The sequence below is a fragment of the Ptychodera flava genome, chromosome 4, assembly GCF_041260155.1.
Source record: "Ptychodera flava strain L36383 chromosome 4, AS_Pfla_20210202, whole genome shotgun sequence".
Classification (NCBI taxonomy): Eukaryota; Metazoa; Hemichordata; class Enteropneusta; family Ptychoderidae; genus Ptychodera; species Ptychodera flava.
The window spans coordinates 5,166,825-5,186,538 of NC_091931.1; the positions used below are offsets into that span (position 1 = coordinate 5,166,825).

Below are 19,714 nucleotides of genomic sequence, written 5' to 3' on the forward strand. Positions count from 1 at the left end.
ATCACCATTAAATGTTGTAAGAAAGATTAATCAAGAATTGAATCAGCATGAAACATGAGAAGTACCAATTTCCTTTTCTTGACAAAACAATAGTACATCCCATGGTATTAACAAAGAATTGTGGCTGTGTTTTTACTTAATTCTGCAGTATCTGTAACCATACTCAGGCATTTTAGTGTGTCCCAGTATACTGAACTATGCACTGCTCCCTTTTGGTAATGCAATTGACATGTCTTTCTGAAATTAACACAAACAAGTCCTCTAATCATTGAAAGGAGAATGGCCTGGCAATGCACGCTGACAAAGGGAAGCGTTTCACAATACTGTGGTTCTGTGATGCTTGCTCAACTTGTCTAGACTGCTGAGGGTATATGCATATGGCAGAGAGTTGGCCCTGCACAGCTACAAGTTGGTTTTTCCAGAGACTATTACATATAAAGGGGGAAACATCCTCACACAAGCATCCTTGTTTGAAAAATGTGTGAGGAGAATTTATTGGTTGAAAACCTACAAATGCATTCTGATTCCTGTATATTTAAAGATTGATAGGACTTGCCAACAGCAAAATTTAGAATGCCTTTCCTACGAATTACAGTACATGGACTTATGCTGGATGTGAATATCAAGCATTGTTCAACTTTTGGTCAATAACTTATCGCTAATAAGGAAAGATAGATCGACTGAAAATCCAACTTATATGTAGTGATAAATATTAGATAGAAGTTCATTATATGATAAACATCCACATTTTTTCAATTCACATTCTTGCAAACTCAACCGTTGAGTCCCAAATACCTACTTTGTAAAGTTGTGAACAGTTATACACCATCTAAATGTAAGTGAGAGTTGTATGTAGTGTAATCTGCGTGCAGAATGTACATGGAATGGGAATTGTCCCTGTCACTTTTCCACCTCTATCACCCCAAAAATGATCGCACCAGGCCGTTAATGATCAAAAAGAGCATCAATGGCAGAAGCAGCTAGTGACCGAATGATAAACACCCATCTTCTCAGCTGATAACTTTAAATAAGATTCAAGTATTGAAAGACTGAACAACACTTGATTAATGGTTTCCCTTAATATGCTCAATAATTATTTTTTGTGACAGATTAGATTCAAGGTGATGTAGCGATACACACTAGAATGGACTTTTCTTCCACCAAACATCTTATATGGGAGAGGTGCAGAGGCCACTGGACACTGGTGCAATAGCATAACCATGCATACCCGGTTTGTTAATACGGGTGATCAAATTGTGCTTTACATGTACCTTGTAAAGCACAATCAATCAAGGGTCAAAGCAGGGTGCCTTGTGAGAGAGCAGTCCAGAAATAGGTATATACTTCAACTTGCTATGATTGGGCATCAGAACTCTATTACACCATGCATCACATCCACTGTAAAGACATTTCACTGTAACATTGTCAAATTCAGACCAAGCATTCATAGTGGATGACAAAATAATCCCTGGCAATGTTTGACATTTTCCAATGAAGGTATGGGTGATGTGTACTGCATTGATCTCTAACTTTCAAGTCAGTGAATACATGCACACACTGGTTTCATTGATAGGGTGGGAGTCACTTTAACAAGCCTTTGACCTGCATCCTCTTGGAAGTAGATGCATGATGTTAATCTTACAGTCAAGTCAATGTGTGTGATGACCTAACAGTCCTCCGGAATGAAATGTCTTTGTAGTGTTTTGTGCACATGGTTTACCTTAACAGGTCATGTGATGGCAGTACAAACAGATCCCACATGTGATGTGTGTAGGAACGCATGTATTACTACAAGTGATTTGCATATGGTTTTGCTTGCATCGCCATTTTTTAGTTTCACAATGTCCCCCAATCATCTTTGTAATTGTGTTCTTCCCTAGATCATGGATCTGCCATGTTTGCTAGACACTGACAAACATTCAATATCAAGTTAATTACACATTTAATTTCATATCCAAAGTAAACTAAAAATGTTACTTCAAACAAACTCTGAATTTGTAAAAAGTTTACATACACAAAAAACACACGGATAACTTCTATTGGGTAGTCCTGCAATTGACACAAACAAAAATCCATGTACACCACGGTAAGTGTCATTTGTCTATCATCATGTCTCTGTCCAATAGGCAAGATGCTTACAAGATGTTGTCCAATAGGAAAGGTGTTTTCATAAATGGTCCATGGCTGTATGCTTCTGTAATATGGAGAAACAGGAAACGGCTTTCTTCCATGTTCATGTGACAGGTTTTCTCACAGGTGAAAAGATGTTGGTTTTCTTGCATTCTATACGTGGTCACTATTCTGTAAGCCTTGCAATCAAGATTGGCGCTGTAGGTGAATAAATCAGAGTACACAAGTTAAGATTATATATTACAACCATGTTTTTTCCATCTTGATAACGGAGAACATCAAGTTATACATATATATAAATGACATCTTTTCCTCAGGAATGGTACAAATTTTCATGACAGTTTTCTTCAGACATATGTACCAAATATCAAAGCTATCTGACTGGTAGTTTTGAAGGAGAAGATTTTTAAGATTTTTTTACCAAAAATGACAAAAATTGCCTTAAAAATACAAATATGCAAATTTCACCACGATTTGAACAAATCTGACTGAAGTCACCCTAAGTAAACTGCATATCAAATTTCAAAGCAATCGGACAAGCGGTTTTAGAGAAGAAGATTTTTTTACCAAAAACACCAAAAAATGCCCCAAAAATACAAATATGCAAATTTCACCATGATTTGAACAAACTTAAGTGAGGTCACCCCAAGTAGCTATATCAAATTTCAAAGCAATGGGACTTGCGGTTTCAGAGGAGAAGGCAATTGTTGACGGACGACGACGGAAAATCAACCTATTTGATAAGCTCCGTGTCGCTGACAGTGGAGCTAAAAATGAGGGCTATTACGGTCACTTTTTATCATTATGATATCCTAGATCATACATTCCATTGGCTAACTCATGTTACAATACTTAAGTCACATACACAAGACATGTACACTGGATCATCTACTTAAAACGCTTGCAGACTGCATGCATATACAGTATGGCAAAATGGTACCTATTGACTATAATTGTCATATTCCTAAAGAATACATCATCGTAAACCACGCATCCTTTTGCGGCAACAGCTTGGTGCTACCCGCAAAGGAGCTTGATTTTTGCGTAGGTCAGCCAAGCGGAAATTATGATCCAGCTTGCAAGAATGAAAGACAACGCAATCAAATCAATACAGCATCTCACATTAACTTTACAGTTATGCTCAGCGGAAAGTAGACGATGAGATTAAATGATACCTTACTCAATTACCAATTTACATCAGACACTTTATTTCTAAAACTACACTAGTACCTCACAATATTGCTTGCGAGCGGCAAGTTCTCAAAGACAAGAATAACAAATACCAGACCTAAATGATTCCTTAACATACAGTCGCTTGCCTGCTTCTCTGCCGACATGAGTGCCTTATCTCTTTCCACTGGTTTATTGCCGTAATCTTATACCACGATACTAATTACACAGCGACAAAAAGACAACTGTAAGTTGGCTGAAGCATGAAGTAACATATATGCCTCTCAAAGAGATATATAAAAGGCAAATAATGAAACATCTTCATCATTCATGAATCAAACGTTTTGTCTGAAAAGCTCTTGCAAAGATATCTTGAGACAGACAATAATTATATGGTTTCTCTGGTTTGGCGAGTAAATCTTGTAGAGGATTATACAAATCTGTAATTGACCCTCATCAATTTTGAGCCATTGAATAACAGATAGACAAAGTCTCATTTGATTGGATATAAAAAACACAAAACGTTAAACATCCCAATCAAATGTACTTGGAAGAGTATGCATGAGAATAGTTGCACCACTGTTTGACTGCTAGAAGAAATACACAGAACAGTGGACACATAGACAGTATTTCACATTAATCATCAGTAGCTTAGGTAATGTAAAGTTGGCGATATGGTACATAGCTAGAGACCCCCATGCGTGATAACATTGCAAATTAAGTCAGTTTTATCCAAATGTTTTTGTCCACACTTATCTTCACTCTAGCACAAATTACAGAGTGGCAGTTGATTGTAACATTTTCACCACCATGGTTTGGCAAAATACCCATTGTTATCAATCGTAAGTGTGGACCTGTTTTACAAAGAATTAGGGGGGTTAGGTTGAGGCATTTTCATACAAAGAATTAGGGGTAATCTGTTTTAAGGCATTTTAGTGTCAAAGAAAATGAAAATTGGCAAAAGCAGAAGTCATGATTTTAAAGATTGAAAAATCCAATCTACTTGACACTTACTGAGCAGTGTCTCAACAATGTCGGCCGGTCTACCCTGGCGATGACGTTCATTTCAGCAAGAACTACAGTTGTCTTTTTGTCGCTGTGTAATTAGTATCGTGGTATAAGATTACGGCAATAAACCAGTGGAAAGAGATAAGGCACTCATGTCGGCAGAGAAGCAGGCAAGCGACTGTTATGTTAAGGAATCATTTAGGTCTGGTATTTATTATTCTTGTCTTTGAGAACTTGCCGCTCGCAAGCAATATTGTGAGGTACTAGTGTAGTTTTAGAAATAAAGTGTCTGATGTAAATTAGTAATTGAGTAAGGTATCATTTAATCTCATCGTCTACTTTCCGTTGAGCATAACTGTAAAAGCATATTTGAACCACAATCTCTTTTGCTGTAGATTATGTTTGAACAAATCCTTACAAATCACACTTTGATAATTTGCAACGACAAAAAACCACCATTAATCCACACATTGCCTGGCCTATCAGTTCCCTTGATCTGCCAAGTCAGTGAAAAGTGGTATTGAGCCAAAACCAACATGTATTTTCACCTATTTGGCATGGTACATGTATGTAGGCCATGTCAGTAAAAATCATGCTTACAGTATCTACATTTTCAAAGGCCTAAACTGTTCAAGTTTTTGATAGAAGGAAACTTAAAAGGACATGCTATTATTCCTCAATGATGTTCACCACACAATTTGATCTGATGTTGTAATATGAACTTGGTAAGACATGGATTAAGAAGCTCAAATATCATTACATTGGTTGATAAAACTTTCATTTTGTGGTTTCAACATATTTAACATCGTTTTTATTCAAAATGATGATTCCAACTAGAATGACTTTCAAGTCTTACATTTACCAATAGTAATCACTGACACAGCTAATATACTAACACCATGTATGAAGGAGACTGACATACTAGCTGTGAGATTATCAGCTACATGTTAATTGACCTTCATTTTACTTTAGCACACAGAAGGAAGATCCAGTATTCCATGAGATTTGAAGAATCTGGATGGCAAATGTGTGCACACTTTATTGCTTGTAAAACTCTTGGTTTTACAAGCTAAAAATTCTAAGATTCTTGGTTGCTGATATGTTCTTAGGTCTAAGTTATTAGGTAGGGGCATTTTTAGTTAATAAAAGACCTGATTATAGAGTGCTACACAAAACAGATCAATGATGAAAGTCTGATGAAGTTTTTTGGGGGATAGGCATATTATATGTTCATTTATCATTACTCTTAGCATTTTGTAAAAACTGTTTGCTTTCATATTAAACAAAGAGTTATATCATTAAGTCTACCACCTTTCCTTTCCACACCAAATTTTTCTAAGAGATGGCCAACTTCAAAACATACATTGACAAGGTACACGATACATACCTGTGCTTATTGAGACACTACTTGGAATTATTGTTATGACATTTCATAAAACCATGGTAACCATAATCCTTAAAAGCCACTGGCGGTTGTATGTTAATTACACTACAAGTAATCACTACTGCTGAGAGGTGTTCGTAAAGTCTAAGACAAGCTGTCTTATTTCATTCTCGCAGGCCAGAGCGATAATTTCCGCTCCGCTGACCTACGCAAAAATCAAGCTCTGGCAGATTACGCCGGGAAACTGCGGAAGTATGAATGGGGTTAATTAATTATTCATAAGAACATATCATCAGAATTAGCCAATCACGAATACGTTTTACAAAGTCATGTCGGGTCGTAAGCTCCTCATTGTCTGTGTGTACACAATCGAGCTTTCAGGGCCTGAGATCCTCTGTTCTGTTGCACCTCTTCCGATATATGTTGCATTAACCCTTTTCCTGCCGAGCGCCCTTGTCCGTTATTCTCCCAAGTCAGTAGAAAACCGCCCCATAATATGCCTGCAAAAGATTGGCTCTCCTGCATGTTATCCTGCCAGGCATTTTGGCAGAAATCGCCCATTTTCAGGGTAGTTTTAGCCGTACTTATACGTGTTAGACTTCGATAATTTCTACATGCCCGTAGACAGGGGAAGGAGCTCAAGGGTTGCTGCAGAAAAAAATTGAGGTCACCGGCTTTGTTTGCCCCTGGGAGTGCGTCATTTTATTGCCGTTTCATGTTTATTTTTTCGGAAATAAACTCCTTCAGTATTACGCACGTCCGCTAGGCACAAACATCACCTCACTCGTCTGTTAGTCAGAGACCCTGAGGGTCGTGCTAGGGGTGCAGAAGCACCGTCAAACCTGTCCTGTTTCCCCAGGGTAGGGTCAATGAATACGTACCTTAAACGACTTGGCAGTGTAGCACAAAAACTACGTTTTTGCCGTTGTATTAACGACATGGCTGAGCCATTGAAGCACAGCTCAACGTAATTTAGCCAGCTCAGTTGGGAGTTGGCTTACGAGTGTTACCGTTCATTACTGACTTAATCGAGTGGTCCTCAGTCAGGTACGGGTTTGTACCGACATGGCTTGGGCTGCAGCTAACCAGTGATAACCAGTCACTACACCCAAGTCTTCAGTTCACTTTTGCGATGCACGGGTGCAACGCAATATGCTTCCATTGTTCTAGCCATCGACGTGTCCACATGCCTGGCAGCCATATTGTACTGCTAGCTGGTTTGCATAACAAAAGCAGTCCCTGCTAACTGCAGGCGGTATCCCCGTAGCATATTGACCTTATGTCACCTTTTGAATTCTCTGTACGCAAACAGCGTACGTAGTTACTAATGCGTCGGCAAGAGGATACGTTTGCCTGCAAACCAGAGCCAATACTTCGGACGATGGAATAAATAAAAAATCCAAAGCTACGTCCATTGAATGGCACGGCCAAGGCGGTGAAGGACGTTGCCTGGCTTGAACTTGCAGAGCTGAAGCCCAGCTTAGTACGTCGGACACCAGTTTGTAATGGTATATCCGAGTCGTTCATATCCGTTCCATCGGAGGAACAAGTCGAGCCGTCCCGTCAAAAATACGTTCTCATTTTCAGTCACGCACAACTGAATAAGTGACTTTCGTCTCGCACCATCGGCATATCTGCCAAGTCGTTTGCAAGAGGTAGCCTTCTAGATTAGCATTGCCGAGTTGGTCAAGTTCGGCAGCAATCTCTATAGTGCCAGGCAGCCAAGTACGTCCAACTCCGCCAGAAAACGTCACCATGCTATCCTGCCAAGTCCGCTAAAAAGCGGTAAAAAACCCCAGCCCCCCTCGGGTGTGGGGGACTGGCGGACAGGTTTCTGCACCTTTCCCTGTCTATCGACTCCCTGCAAACCCATTTCGAGGGAAAAGGCGTTCCTTGTCAGAAAACCTGTCCTCGGATGACCCCTAAACGCACAGGGGATAGCAAAACGTAGTGCCGTCGACTTGGCAGGAAAGGGGGTACCCAAAAAGGGCCCGATTTCCACCGGGCTGGGAGAATAACGGTCACCAGTGCTTAGATTCTGGCTACACCGAATTTCAAGCGGATTTTCACCGACTTGCAGGAAAAGGGTTAAATCCGACAGCTTTCAAAATTTTGACTGTTTTTCTGTCATGATCGAGAGCAACGGCGACACCATGTGAATACTATGGCTTCGATAGGTACACAGACTACGGCCATCAACGAACCCTACCCGGTCCCACTGCAAGGTCGTCCCCGTACACTCAGTGTGACTATTTTCGGACGATCTCGGTTCGGACATTCAAAGACATGCTGTTCGTTGTACTCACTTTGCTCCGTATTGGTAGCGTTTTACAAGTCATGATACCGCATATTAAGTCAGGTGACGCTGCTGTCCCGTTTTGAATAGTTAGTTTTTTTTTGGTAGAAGCTATTTCGGGCGCTATAAAACTTCGCGAAGTTAACACACCGTACGATCTAAAGCAACACACAGAGACAGCCCATATCCGATGTAAGCACCATACACGTCGAAATATAGTTGCGTCGTCCATGGGTTGAACGTAACTAATTTATCACAAAATTTTTACAAACAGTTTTCTCAACACATCGAAATTGAAAATCGAGGGTTTGAAGTTTCAAAATATCAATATTTAGCCCCTATAATCACATTCCAAATACGACGTCCGATTACTACGCACTCACTATGGAGTCAACAATTTGGCAACTTTGACCCCCCAAATACCACTTCCGTCCTGTTAACAGTTTTAGGATAAACACAATAAAGTTTCGAAGGGTATGGTAATAAGATTTCGTACTGCTCGTTATTTGTGAAACGGCTTTGGGCGAAATTCACTATACCCTGTCCGAAAATTGTCACCAGGTCACACTGAGCGAGTGTACGCATAAGCGTATACGTGTTCGTACCCCGCTGAACTGCAAACCCATGGAACAAACTAAACCTCTCTTGGTTTGATTCCATTGTAAGCGTAACTTTTGTGATGAATTAATGAAACATAATCGGACTTGAACAACTACGCAATTTCCCGAGATCTGTGATTTCGGCAGTGTTGAGACGATCGGGAGCCTTAGTAGCGTACATTTGTGATTTGTATCGCGGAGCACCAGCTCGAATGAAAGGGCCCAATATACCATTCATACGTTTCTAGCTCCATGTATACCCACAGCACGATAAGAAAGCTTTCAGTGTGAACCTTAATGAAGAGATCGATACATAAACGTTTATACATAACTTGTGGTAAAGTAAATTTATGATCAATAGTTTTGACCAACGGGTTTTACACAGCGGTGTTGTTCTACGTCTGGGTCGGACATTGTGCATAGCGAGGCGTGGGGCCAGCTGCTCCAGTTATGCGATACCCTTCGATATAACGCCCGTGAAACACGATGGCCGGACGGCCTGCCATGCCTGGTAGCATACAGACTTGCCACCGCTGGTCCTTGTGCAAAGAAACCCATCTTTTCCTTGTGAAATAATTATCAATGGCGTCTTTTTGGTGTGAATAGAGCGGTTGAGTCCAAAAACATTAAACATTTACACATTGCGCGCTCTTCGTCGACAGTGAACGCTGTGTGGTGGTAAGCACCAAGATCAGCTCTGTAACGGGCAATCTGATTGGCTCGTAGGTTTTTCCTCGACTATCATAGAGCCTTGCAGCAATGCGTGAACGCTAAACGTGGCCAGTGATACCACGGCCTTTTCGGCGTTGGGTGATGAGACTCGCCGAAGAGGGCGTGGTGTACGACGATGTCTTATTTATGACATCATCAGTAAAGTAGTTTTAACCCTTTTCCTGCCAAGTCCATATTTCACCATCAGGTCAAGATGGTTAAAATTAATGAAACACAACATATTCCATATGATGTATTTTAACATAATACTGTACATTTGAAGGCTGTTGACAACATAATACTGTAAAGTTGATTTTTTTTTGGACAAAGGATGCTATAACATACCAAGCAAAGTGGGTGAAAATACGTTATGTTTTGGCTCAATACTGCTTTTTACTGACTTGGCTGATGGGGAAGTGATACAGTTATTACTGTCTGGCAGGAAAGGGTTAATGTTATTGATGGATAGCATCATCATCTAAATATAAAACTGTAACTGATGGCAATGGATTAGTTTGTATCTGATCCTAAGAGCAACAAACCTCACAATTTCAATGCTGTTATTTTGTCAAAAGTATACATGAAACAGAAGTAACCTTCAGAAATACAGATTCAAAGATTTTCATTCGATGCAAATCATTCTGAAAATACTAAGCACTCTCATGATAACTACAAATTCCAAGATTGGCCCTGTTGGTTCTTTTTCTACATCATAAACAGTAGTAATAAGAACTACTGTATTTTTCACAACGTTTCCCTGTATATTTCATTTCAATAAGACAATAAATGGACACTTACTTAGCCTAAGTGCAGCAACTGTGGCAATGAAAATTTTAACAGACGTCCATACTGCTGTCCTCTGTTGACGTTTTGCAGCTTCCATGTCAATCTTTTCACCATCCTTCCCACTACCTGGCACCAATCGTATCATTGTTTACAGCTGCAAGGGCCAAGAACAAAATGAACATGGCAATCAGTGACTCTTCTTAGGCACAAGATTTTACTGCAGTACTTTTGAAATAAATGACAAGAATTATCACACCAATATTTGGTGCAAATCTGGTTGCTTCATACATTAATTATTGACAAGATGATAAAGGTTGAGAGTATGGCTACACTCTCATAAATTCTCTAAGGTTTACTTTTGACAAACTCTGTAAAAATATACATAAAAGGTTCATTACAAACATCAGCAGGATAACTTTTCCGGGATTTTAAAATGGTCACTACCGTGACAAATGACAAAAATACCATCACGGACAGTGTGCTCACATTCGGTTTGAATTGGTCCATTTGAGAAATATTTAAACCAGGAAAAACAAGAATGACAAAAGCAAATAAGGTCTTTAACTTAGGTACTGGAACATGCATATCAACTTCTATGGCAATGGGACAAGCAGATCCTAAATACATAAGCAAATGTCAACAACAAAAAATAGACAGAGAAGATTTGATAAAAAGAAAAGGTGGGAGTGGGTAAAAAATGTACAAGGGATCTGGTAAAAAAGTAATGCTACCTCATCAATCTTCTAGACCCTACCCCCTCCTGAATATCAAATGTTCCATCCCTTGGTATTACATAACGCCAGATGACAGGAAATGTATTTACAACCTTGGGGAGTTTTTAGTTAATGCTATGAGTGTTATCATTCTAATGTAAACAGCACTTAAGTCAGTTACAGATAGTGAAATGCCTTCCACTGTGGGCGGTGATTACAACATCTGGAATTATCCTGGATCCAAATTTCTCATCAGTTCTTGTATGTCTTACATAGAGAAGTTGCAAAAATTGGTCCGCAATGAAAAAAATCACCTCAGCTTTGTTTTCTGGATCAAATTTTCCTACAAATTGGTACCAAATATGACAAAATTATATTCACAGCCTTCGAAACTGTCTCACAACATATCCTGGGTTGGTGTAGGTCATTTAAGGTCACAAACTGAGAAAATTACCTAACATATACAAATTTGGGGGTTTCCCAACACTTTGAGCTGGAAATTTATCTAATAACATCCCTCGGGACTTTATACCAAATTACAAAGCTATCAAACAATTACAATGTTGAGAACAAGTTTTCTTGACCAAAAATGACAATATTGTCTTAAAAATGCAAATTTGTATATTTCAGGACAATTTCCACATATTTAACTATTGTCATCTCTGTACATCTGTGTATCAAATATAAAAGCTGTCTGTCCAGGGTTTTTAAAATGAAAATACTCTTTAAGATTTTTTGACCAACAAGTCATCGTTGATGACACAGTCCCCACTTGTTAATGGGTACTTTGATTACATGTCCACTGAGAGGATAGAGTCCTCTTCATTAATTAGGTCTGTGATAGAAATACTTTGATCAGATGGCGCCCAATGGCCAAGAATGAGTTCCATGGTTTGAAAACATAAAACCAATGTAGGCCACCATCCTAAAGTTCATTAAATGAGTCAACTAGGAATTAATCAACAGGATGTTGCAAAACATTTTTGCATCCTATCATAACACTGATAGATTATCACTGGTACCATATTTTATAAAGTTTGATGCAGTGCTTCTGGACATTCACCCTAAAAACAAAAGTTCATCATGTAAATGCAAATTAGCAATTAATTTAATTTATTGGATCGTATCACAAAACAAATCGACGTGCATATGTATGACATAGGTCAATGTCCTTGTACCAACTTTGAATAAAATCGGTTGAGATATGCCTGAGTTATGGCTTCGTACATAAAAAATCGTAACAAAATGGCCGCACGGCAGCCATATTGGATCGTATCACAAAACCAATTGACGTGCATATCTATGACATTGGTCAATGTCCTTGTACCAACTTTGAATAAAATCGGTTGAAACATGTCTGAGTTAGGTCTCTGTACATGAAAAAATCGTAATAAAATGGCCGCCTGGCAGCCATATTGGATCGTATCAGAAAACAAATCGACGTGCATATGTATGACATAGGTCGATGTCCTTGTACCAACTTTGTATAAAATCAGTTGAGATATGCCCGAGTTATGGCTTTGTACATGAAAAAATCGTAACAAAATGGCCGCACGGCAGCCATATTGGATAGTATCACAAAACAAATTGACGTGCATATCTATGACATTGGTCAATGTCCTTGTACCAACTTTGAATAAAATCGGTTGAAACATGTCTGAGTTAGGTCTCTGTACATGAAAAAATCGTAATAAAATGGCCGCCTGGCGGCCATATTGGATCGTATCACAAAACAAATCGACGTGCATATGTATGACATAGGTCAATGTCCTTGTACCAACTTTGAATAAAATCGGTTGAAACATGTCTGAGTTATGGCTCTGTACATGAAAAAATCGTAATAAAATGGCCGCCTGGCTGCCATATTGGATCGTATCACAAATCAAATCAACGTGCATATGTATGACATATGAAGTAATCCTTGTACCAAGTTTGAATGAAATCGCTCCAGGCATCTCTGAGATATCTGCGTGAACGGACGGACGCACGGACAGTACCCAACAGGCCTCGAAGTTTATTTTTTTGCTTACCTGCCCACTGGGCAGGTACTCTGAAAATTTACCAGCCCAACAATTTTTTTACCTGCCCAACCCAAGTTCACAAGTCTTTTAGTTCGGGTCGTCTTTTACGTGTGCTACTATGTAACCATCTGTCAAGTGCTCTAATGGCCACATAGTCATCACTTTCTGGTCCATCCAGTACAATCCTGAGAAGCATATCAAGGGAGGTAATGCTCAAACTACTGCGCCAGTCAGTTTTGACCCGTTTCATTGCTGAAAAACCACGTTCACAGCAGGCTGTAGACATGGGATACAGAAGTACAATTTGTACAAGGTATAGTATGGTTTCATATCTATCCACCAGTTCAGGATCAGTAAGAAAGTGTTGCCACAAAGGTAAGTGCCTTAGATGTCTGTGATGTCTGTTTATTTCAAGCTTTACATCCAGCCATTGTGTTTTAGCATCATCTGCACTGAAGTGAGGTACTTGTCTTTCAAGTAGAGGAGTGAAGTGGTTGATGAGCAAATTGATGTTCTCATCACCATAAGTTGCAAGTGCTTGGTTATCTTCTGGCCAGTTGCTTACAAAAACTTCAGATGCCACCAGGATATTGTCATTTCTCAGGTTTCCAAATCTCTCATCCATGTGGTTGGTCACATTTTCCACTATTCTTGCCTTGGATCGATTGAAGTTAGGTAAGTCAGTGTCTCTCACAGTGAGTTCAATGTCTTTCCACTTTCCTGTGTCACGGACTGTATCAATAAAATCATTGAGCTGATCTGATGGATGGTCTACCATAGTTGTGAGTGAAATTTTCACTCTCTCCAAGGCTGTATTAACCTGGGTAAGTACCAACACATCTTTCTGCATGACTTCACTTAGCATGGCAGTTTTATCCAGGATATCACACAGGAAATGTAGAAACAGTAAGAAGCTATAGCTCTGTAACTTCTTCAGTGCATTCTTTGCCCTTCCTTGCATCTCAGCACTGGCTTTTCTCTCCTCCACTGTGTGTTGAAAGTGAATTACAACAATCTTGAAATCTCTCATCAAGACTTTGACAGCTCTGTGCATATGGGGAATCCACCTGGTACCCAGGATGTTGACTGGTTTCAGCACACTCTCCTCCAGTGTCTTGGCAACAGATCTTAGTTCTCTGAGAGCTTTAGGGGAGTAGTAATAGTGCTTATATACACCTTGTAACAACTCTTTGGTATCTTGTAACATTGTCTCTTCTTTGATAGCTTTCAACACACCTAACTCGAGACGGTGTGCAACACAATGCATTTCAATTAAATGGGGAACATCTCGCTTCAATAAAGCCGCTACTCCATTTCTTTTACCCAACATCACAGACGCACCATCTGCACCAAATCCAACTAGTTTCATTCTCCATTGTTGACCATTCAACCGTAGACCATCCTGAAACCCGTTGTCGATGGACTTAAGAATGCCTTCTGCGTTGGCATTTTCCAATGCTTGAATGCTGAGAAATTTATTCTGTGGCAAACCAGCTTCAATAATGCGTACATAGATCAGCTCATTTTCGCTGGTTGACGTATCGGTTGCTCCGTCACACATGGTTGATAAAAAAGTAGACTCACTGACTTTGTTACGCAAGTCTTCTTTCATAGTATCGGCAATTGCTTCGATAAATGCTCGGCAAGCATGGTCGTTGAAATATGTCTGTCCGATTTCACAGTCGTTTTTCACATGTAGTCGACATAATTTGGCAAACATTGTGAATGGAAGCTCTTCTTTTGCAACGAAGTAGGCAATGTTAAATAGCTTCACCATCTTTTCTCTCATTTTGGCTTCCATATTAGTTATAGTTATGTCCATTGCTGCAGGTCGTTGACGTGCAAATACTGCATCTCTACATCTTATATGACGGTTACTTTTATGGTGTTCACTCAAAGCCTGTCTTCTGTATCGTGTCGTACCTACAAAGAAAGCCGATGACTTGTTCGCCAGTGCCGGAAAACTCCTACAGTATTCGCAATACATGACTGCCTCCTCGTCTTTCTCATCTCGCTTTAGCCATTTGAACTCTTTCTCCCATTCATCCCTGTATCCCCGCTTCCGTTTTCGCTCATATTCCTTCCAATACGAAGTCGATTGTGCACGTCATCGCTTTTCACGGACTTTCCACTTTCTCTTGACGTGCTTGCTACAGCCGTCGATTCACCACATGGCTCCACATTTGTTGCATCACGATCGTTACCTCTGTCGACCGTTGCTGTACTGTCTCCTTCTTTGCATCGCCTTTTCTTTTCTCACTTTGATTTTCTTGCGGAGTACAAACTCCCTTCGAACTTTTTGTAAAGCCAAAGTTGAAAAGACTCATGTTTATTCTATGAGGTGAAGCGAGGCACGTACGGGGAATGAATAAGTCACATGTGCAGCAGCGACGATGTATGCAAATTTATGGTAGCTATATTTAGACATCATGTACGCTGTGTACGTGGGAAAGGTCAGGTCACCAAATTGTACTGCCCTAAATGCGGAAGTCGCTTGATGACAACGCGATCGCGTCAAACATTCTTTTACTTTGAAACAGTCCGTGTTTTGAACTTAGGGCAAGGGCATTGTTATTGTTTTATTTCCTGAATGTGGACAATTCTGTCAGAGAAAACATGAATTTTATGAAATAAGCTGACAAATTCACCGGCCCAGCTGGGCCGATGACAATGAAAAACACCTGCCCAGCGCAATTTTTACCGCCCTGGGCCGCTGGGCCGGCGTAAACTTCGAGGCCTGCGCACACACGCACGCATGCACAGACGCACACACGGACATGACCAAACCTATAAGTCCCCCCCGGACGGTGTCCGTGGGCACTAAAAATGACAAAATTGCTCCAAAATAGTAATTTTCCCAATTTTGTCATAATTTCAACAAATTAGAAGAGTAACACCCTCGCAAAGATCCAACCCAAATTTGAGAGCGATTGGGCTGGCTGTTTCAAAGAAGAACTTTTACTGACCAGATATGAACTGAAAATCCTCACGTGTTTCACTTTATATATATGGCAGTTTTGTGTACATTAAAAATTATGCCACATGTTTGCAACTTCATTGAAAGTGTTCATGATCAACATCATGATCAGATATGCAAATTGTAAATTACCTGATTATGATATGGAAATGCAAAATGACTTTCTATATTGTTTTACCAGTGGTATCACCAATGTACATAGCATATTTCACCAACTTTGATCAAGTAAATCCTGGTATATATCCCTAATTAGGAAAGTTCATTAAGTATGCAAATCAGGAATTTGCTGAAAAAAAATGCTAAATGACTTTGAATAATGTAATCATAATGTCTTCAATGTACACAGCGAGTTTCGTCAACTTTGGTCGAGTCAATCAAGATATATATCCTTAATTACGAAATCTCATTAAATATGCAAATTAGAAAGTTGCTGACGTAAAAATGTTTAATGACTTTCAATAATGCTATATCATATAATCTTCAATGTACATATTAAGTTTCATCAACTTTGGTGCATAAATTCAGATCAATATCCCTAATTAGGGAAATTCATTGAATATGCAAATTCGGAACTGGGCTAAGTAAGAATGCTTAACGACTTTGAATATTGTTGTAACCATAGACAACAGGGTACACAGGCTTGTTGTTTATTTGTGTCTGTTTGTTTGTGTGTATGTTTGTGTTTGTTTATTTGTTATTTTTAATAAAATAACAGCGAAAAGCTGTTTTGTTAATATTTGTCAATAAAGAGCAGTTTATTTGTTTGTTTATTTATTTGTTTGTTTGTTTGTTTGTTGATACGTATTTCCGATGGTTAGGGTTAGGGTTAGGCTTAAGTTAGGGTTAGGGTAAGGCTTAAGTTAGGGTTAGGGTTAGGGTTAGGCTTATTCACTCCCTCTATATACTCAGACAAGGGGAGCAAGTGGGATTCCAACATCTGTATTTTCAAGTCAAGAAAAACACACCAAATAAATGCCGGACAATTGAAATATTGGGTTTGTGGCAGCATCATGTCCTGTACTTACCACACCTATCCTTTAATTCGATGGAAAGGGCAAAAATCGGCGATATTTAGCATCTTTCTCCTTTGATTCGTACAGTTTGTACGGCAAAACGTAAGTGTCACACTTTGGCGGGTTAGTACGTCAGAGAAATTCAAATCGGACCAATCAGGCAGCTTGTTAGACTCACTTGTAACGCCAGTTCTCAAGCGACTATACCACAGCAAGATGCAGTCGTGCCTGTGACTAATACGTGTTCGCAGATATCGAGAATGCAACAAAAAAGTCGTTGATTCACTGTTCATGACAACGGATCATACTTTAAAATAATAAAGTAACCATTAAAAGATGTAAAAACAATGGGAAACTCGAGTTCCCTTGACAGCAACGTAAGGAAAATGACACGTTTTTCCAGTACTTTCTTGATTCTTTGACCCTGCTCACCCCGTCGCCTAAATAGAATAGTCTCACACACGTCTGCCATGGTTTATTTTCATTGACGGCCACGATGTCTGTTTTCATGTGAACATGCAGTTGCTTTTGTGAAGCTTTTTTTCCTGGTGACTATTACAATCACTGCTATGTTGTTGTTTTCACAAGATGTATACGGTTTGATACAGGAATATTGAGTTGCCTTTCCGTGTAGGCAATATGCATGCCATGCCAGTTCACATACACTCAGATCAGCAGCATACATGTACATGACGTCTTTGTTTCAAGTTTGGGTTTTTTTTCGACGCTGAAATTTTACCAAAATGTCACTTCTGTATTCAGAGATTGTGTAATCAATACCTTTGGATAAAGTTGATTTGGAAAGCGATAGATACATCCAGAGGAGTTGAAAAAATCGTGCATATAATTAAGCGACCGTGGCAGAAAAAAATGGGATGCTCGAGCCCCTCCACAGTTTTTACCACCGTTCGGTGTTGCCGAACCGGGGCTTATAGTATACTCGGACGAGTACAGTATTGTTCGTAGTTGGAAGGTTACTGCCCGTAGTTTACTTTCGATAGCTAGGAAACTATTAGAATTGAACCAATACCAAGAACAACTTTCCAGCCGCGGAATTCAACCGTGGCGTGGCGACGGTCTCTCTGTATTTGTTTATCTTCCGGGTTTACGCTCATGTTTTTTTTTCCATTTAGGCTCGTATATCTCACGAACTGATTGGAAATGAGTGCGTTTCGCACAGATGTATAGTTGAAGTACTCTAGTGGAACCTTCTTCTCATAAGACCAAAGTGAATGTTGCGGCATACAAAGTTGTCGACGATTCGTAAAGGGAAAATGAACATGGCAAAATGCGCCAAAGTAAAATCATCCTGGTTCGAGCCCACAACGGTAACGTCTCCAGTTCGGGCCAAGGCAGGGCTAACAAGCTATCTGATTGGTCCGATTTGAATTTCACTGACGTACTAACCCGCCAAAGTGTGACACTTACGTTTTGCCGTACAAACTGTACGAATCAAAGGAGAAAGATGCTAAATATCGCCGATTTTTGCCCTTTCCATCGAATTAAAGGATAGGTGTGGTAAGTACAGGACATGATGCTGCCACAAACCCAATATTTCAATTGTCCGGCATTTATTTGGTGTGTTTTTCTTGACTTGAAAATACAGATGTTGGAATCCCACTTGCTCCCCTTGTCTGAGTATATAGAGGGAGTGAATAAGCCTAACCCTAACCCTAACCCTAACTTAAGCCTTACCCTAACCCTAACCCTAACCCTAACCCTAACCATCGGAAATACGTATCAACAAACAAACAAACAAACAAATAAATAAACAAACAAATAAACAAATAAACTGCTCTTTATTGACAAATATTAACAAAACAGCTTTTCGCTGTTATTTTATTAAAAATAACAAATAAACAAACACAAACATACACACAAACAAACAGACACAAATAAACAACAAGCCTGTGTACCCTGTGCATAGACCCTCGAGAGTCTATGTTGTAACATAGTATCTTCAATGTACGTAGCAAGTTTCGTCAACTTTGGCCAAGTCAATTCAGATAAATATCCCTAATTTAACTTCATTAAATATGCACATTAGGAATTACCAGTCAATTTTTTCAGATTTTGCCAACATTTTGATAAAAAAAAACTGTAGCCAATGAATTGTGATGTCCATTTGGTTCAAAATTATAAAAAAATCATAAAATTCCTAAAAATTCCTAAAAAGTCGAAGTAAAATTTTGGTGGAAAAATTACAACTCTCAAAGCATGCAAAGTGTTACATGTAAACCGGTTTTGGGGCTAACTACAATGTACTCTATGATACACCGGTTAGGTTATAACTTATATACATGATGATGATGCCTTCAGTTCTGTACAGTTTATAGCAGTATCTCAAAAGTTCGCTCTGCCTGGCAGGACTACGATGGATGGCATAGCCGCTAACATACAGCCCTATCAGGCAAAGCTACTCACATTACAAACTCACACTTCGATCCCGGGCCTTCGATCGAAAATCCAAGCAACGCTGCCAGCACCTATCTACTATGTTATACTGCTTGTAGTGAACAGCCAAAATCCCACGCACACGGGTTAATTTGGCCGCTCATTCAGACACAAAAAACTATAAACGCCGTCGTTATAATCAATAGTTAAATTACTTAAACAGAAATATGAAATCCCATATCACCAGAGGTGAACACATTTACCTTTCTTCCAGCGCAATTCTGCTAAATATCTATCGTGAAATGCGTAGATGAACGTAACCAAAGACACTTGGACTCGTCGGGCGTACGGACAGCATGCACGGTGTTGAATGGGTGGGAATCCCAGTCCATTATACAAGACCTGATTGGTTTAAGATAAGGTAATCCCTCTCCTTTCGCCAGTAGCATTCCTCCTTACAAACTTTTAAGGGGTACCTAAGTGTGCGAAATAAAGCTTTTCTTTTTCATATG

The 19,714-nt window shown here is 39.5% G+C and overlaps 1 long non-coding RNA gene across 1 annotated transcript; it reads right to left on the reverse strand.

Moving 5' to 3' along the window:
• Positions 1-1,925: 1,925 nt before the first annotated feature.
• Positions 1,926-19,578, reverse strand: LOC139130749 (uncharacterized). The gene is made up of 3 exons (XR_011551955.1): positions 19,466-19,578; positions 10,097-10,238; positions 1,926-2,328 (listed from the first exon to the last, which is right to left on the reverse strand). It is a non-coding gene; the product is annotated as an uncharacterized lncRNA (long non-coding RNA).
• Positions 19,579-19,714: the final 136 nt, after the last annotated feature.